The sequence below is a fragment of the Meriones unguiculatus genome, chromosome 18, assembly GCF_030254825.1.
Source record: "Meriones unguiculatus strain TT.TT164.6M chromosome 18, Bangor_MerUng_6.1, whole genome shotgun sequence".
Classification (NCBI taxonomy): Eukaryota; Metazoa; Chordata; class Mammalia; order Rodentia; family Muridae; genus Meriones; species Meriones unguiculatus.
Window position 1 is genome coordinate 66,121,048 of NC_083365.1, and position 3,527 is coordinate 66,124,574.

Consider the following 3,527-nt stretch of genomic DNA (forward strand, 5'->3'; position numbering starts at 1 on the left):
ATATGGGGCTGATTCAGACTATCCACAGCAGCAAACTATTTGCCTCATGCCGGCTTGGAGGGGAGCTCTCTGCCAGCTGCAGATAGTTGAATTCTGAGGACTCTGAAGAGGGAATAAATGCCAGAGCCCAGCGAGTGTCGGAGCTCTCCAGGGAAGAAGGAGGCTGCTGCTCACCCCTGCTGCCCTGGATGCTGTTGATAATACCGTTTGACGAAAAGACAATGGAGAACCTAAGATTGGACTTGTCCCAAGGAACTCTGTCCCTAAACAGCAGGACTTAGCTGAAGAGAACCGCATTCCCTCTCCCCACTACCTGCCCAGTGTTGGAGTATTGGAAGGGATTGGGGTGGAGTAAGGAGGTAGAGGCTTAAGAGACATAAATGAAATAGATTTTAAAAGTATGTTCTACTTAACCATAAACATTTAAAACCCTATCTTTGCCAGGTGTGCTGACACAGCCTTTAATACCAGAACTTGGGAGGCAGAGCCAGGAGGATCTCTGTGAGTCCAAGGCCAGCCTCTATACAGCAAGCTGCAGGCCAGCCAGGACTACACAGTGAGACCTTGTCTCAGTCAAACACATGTTTTAGCCCCAGGGAGAAGGATTTAATGCTAAATCAATATGTTTCTTTTTTTTTTCCCTAATTGCATTATGTGTGTGTGAGAGAGACAGAGACAGAGAGAGAGAAAAACAGATGCCACACACACATATGGGGGATACATGTGGAAGTCAGGGGACAATTTGAGGGGCTCAGTTCTCTCCTTTCACCATGAGGGTCCTAGGAGATCAAACTCAGGTCATCAGGAGGAACCTACTGAGTCATCTCAATGGTCCCAAGAATGTGCTTTCTATGTAGGAACTATTGTGCTCTGTCTCAACCTCTTTTCACACTCACAAGCCCTTTTGTCTGACCTGCTCATGCTCAGGCTGGGAAGCTGAAGGACAGCTATGCAGTGTGCTTCTGAGACCCTGAGGCTAGGAAGCGGAGGGCCTGCTCCTTTCCCACAGGTAGCAGCTCTGCCCTGCGAGGTGGGCTCCCAGCGTGCTTGGTGTCACTGTGTCCCTGACAGGAGCCATCCACTCTCATCTGAGTCTATCCCCTTGTCTCAGCCACTGAGTCCATCCCTTCGACCTAGCCCCTCCTGCTCTATTTAGGACCCTCTATTTCTGTGTGGCAATTGATTCTGTTATGGACTCAGGAATAGCCGCAAACTGACCATTCGAATACCAGACTTGGATTGATAGAAGTTTACTGAACACTGTGAACAAAAACTGACCAGTCAGGGTCCCAATCTGAGCTCAGGAGCCAGACTGTGACACTGGTCTGTTTCTCAGGCAGGCTTTCTATATGAAAAACCTTAACCAGGTAGCAACCGGGTAACCCGGTGTAGGGAGTGAGGAGGGGGGGCAGCATTACATCATTTTAACTAGCTAAGCATAATCAATTTTGTTCTAAGTGTATTGTATCTAGTTGCTAGACAAAGCATTTTAAGCTGATTGGCAAGGATATAGGCCCAGGGACTTTCCAGTTCCCCACCGTTCTGGGAGAAAGGAATATAAGAGGACATACATTTATCTTTAACTAAAGCAGAACATGCATTTATCACCTATTGTTTTAGTCTAAGCAGCAAGTATGGAACTATTGAATTGTACCCTGGTCTCAGGCTCATAGGGCCTGAGAACTTGAACTTAATTTCACCTTATGATCAAAATGAAAACTTGGAGGCAAAATGGCTTCTGGTATGCTAAAGGCAACAGCAGGTGTTAACAGAGGGGCTATAGTTGTGCTAAGAGCTAAAGTAGGTCTCAATGGAGGGGATAGAGTTTAAGCAGAGATCACAGGGCACCCTGAGCGAATGGGATGGGGGCGCTCTCCTGAGCTACAGAGGGAGTGGTCTGGTGGGTAAGATGCATGTAAGTCAAAAGCGATAGAGTTGTCCACAGTCAGAAAGTGTGATCTTCTTGCTGGTCCTGCCATTCTTGGACCCAAAACGCTCCGTGGCTTCCACGATGTTCATGCCCTCTTTCACCTTCCCAAAGGCCACATGCTCACCAGCCAGCCGCTCAGCCTTGGCAGTGCAGATTTAAGACCTGGGAACCGTTTGTGTTTGGTCCAGCATTTGCCATGGACAAGATGCCAGGACCTGTATGCTTGAGGATGAACTTCTCATCCTCAAATTTCTCCCTGTAGATGGACCTGCCGCCAGTGCCATTATGGTGTGTGAAGTCGCCACCCTGGCACATGAATCCTGGAATAAGTCTGTGAAAGGGAGAAACCCTTTTATCCAAATGCTTTCTCTCCAGTGCTCACAGCACAAAATTTACCTGCTGTCTTTGGAACTTTGTCTGCAAACAGCTCGAAGGAGACAGCCCAAGGGCTGGCCATGGTAAAGAGCATGGCGGCTTTGACCATGGCTGCAGCAAGCGGAAACGGGACAGCCGTTCTGCAAAGCCCCATCTTGATCAGGTGCCTTTTCTCTGCTGGGTAAAGAATAAAAAGGCAGGGAAGATATCTGGAGGGCAATGGGCAGCAGCAGAGAAACCTCAAGCAGCACAGCCAGGATCAGCTGGGGTGAGGACTCAGGTGACACACAGCAGAAAAAGCCCATCCTTCTCTTCTCGAGGCCTTGGGGCTTAAATCTCTGAAAGAGTTCCTTCCCCTCATTTAGGGTTTGAATACAGGATGGTTGATTGGTCAGGAGCTGTTTGGTCTGTGACATGTCCTTGGACACCAGGGGCCTGCTGGTGGGAGATAAGAGCTACCAGCTTTTGCCTCAAGTCAGGAGATTGAGGAAGAAGCTGGCCATCTTGGAAATTCACTACCTTTGTTACCTACCCATGGCTCTCCTCCCTGTCTGCCTGCCTCCCAGGGAGTGAGTGTCTAAGTGCTAGTCTCTCTCCCTCTGATGGTCAGTCACTGTTACTTTCCCAGGGCACTCCACACTATTTCCACCACTAACAGAGAGGCATATAGTTCCTCTTGTTGTTGAATAGAAACTAATGTAGCCCAGGTTGACTTCAAACTCACTACATAGCTGAGGGTGACTTCGAACCTCTGATCTTCCTGACTTCACCTTCCAAGTGCTGGGGTCAGAAGAGTGTACACCACGCTTGGTTTATGTGGTGCTGGCAATCAAACCTAGGGCCTGATGCATGATAAGAAAACCCTCTAACCACTGAGGTACATCCTTGACCCCAGACATTCCTTCTGTACAAATGAGGAAACTGAGACTCAAATGGGTGCTTCTGCTAGTCTCTGCCACCCTTCTAGTACTTGGAGCAGTCATGACAAACAACCAGCCAGCTTTCCAGCTCTCCTCCCCGACCCTTGGCCCTGCAGATTGGCTTTGACCTTTTCTAAGCTGTCTTTGAGCTTCCTCCCATTTCAATGGGAAAATCACAAAGGAAGCAAGGGGGGCTGGCAAACCAGCAAGCAGGACTAGCCGCTTCAGGCCCCGCCCCCGAGGCAGCTCAGGCTGCAGGGTCTGTTTGCACAGTTGGGGCTGAGTTAGACACCCACCTCCAG

General features: G+C 49.2%; 1 pseudogene; it reads right to left on the reverse strand.

Moving 5' to 3' along the window:
- Positions 1-1,920: 1,920 nt before the first annotated feature.
- Positions 1,921-2,610, reverse strand: LOC110546425 (peptidyl-prolyl cis-trans isomerase A-like; annotated as a pseudogene).
- Between the last annotated feature and the right edge of the window lie 917 nt (positions 2,611-3,527).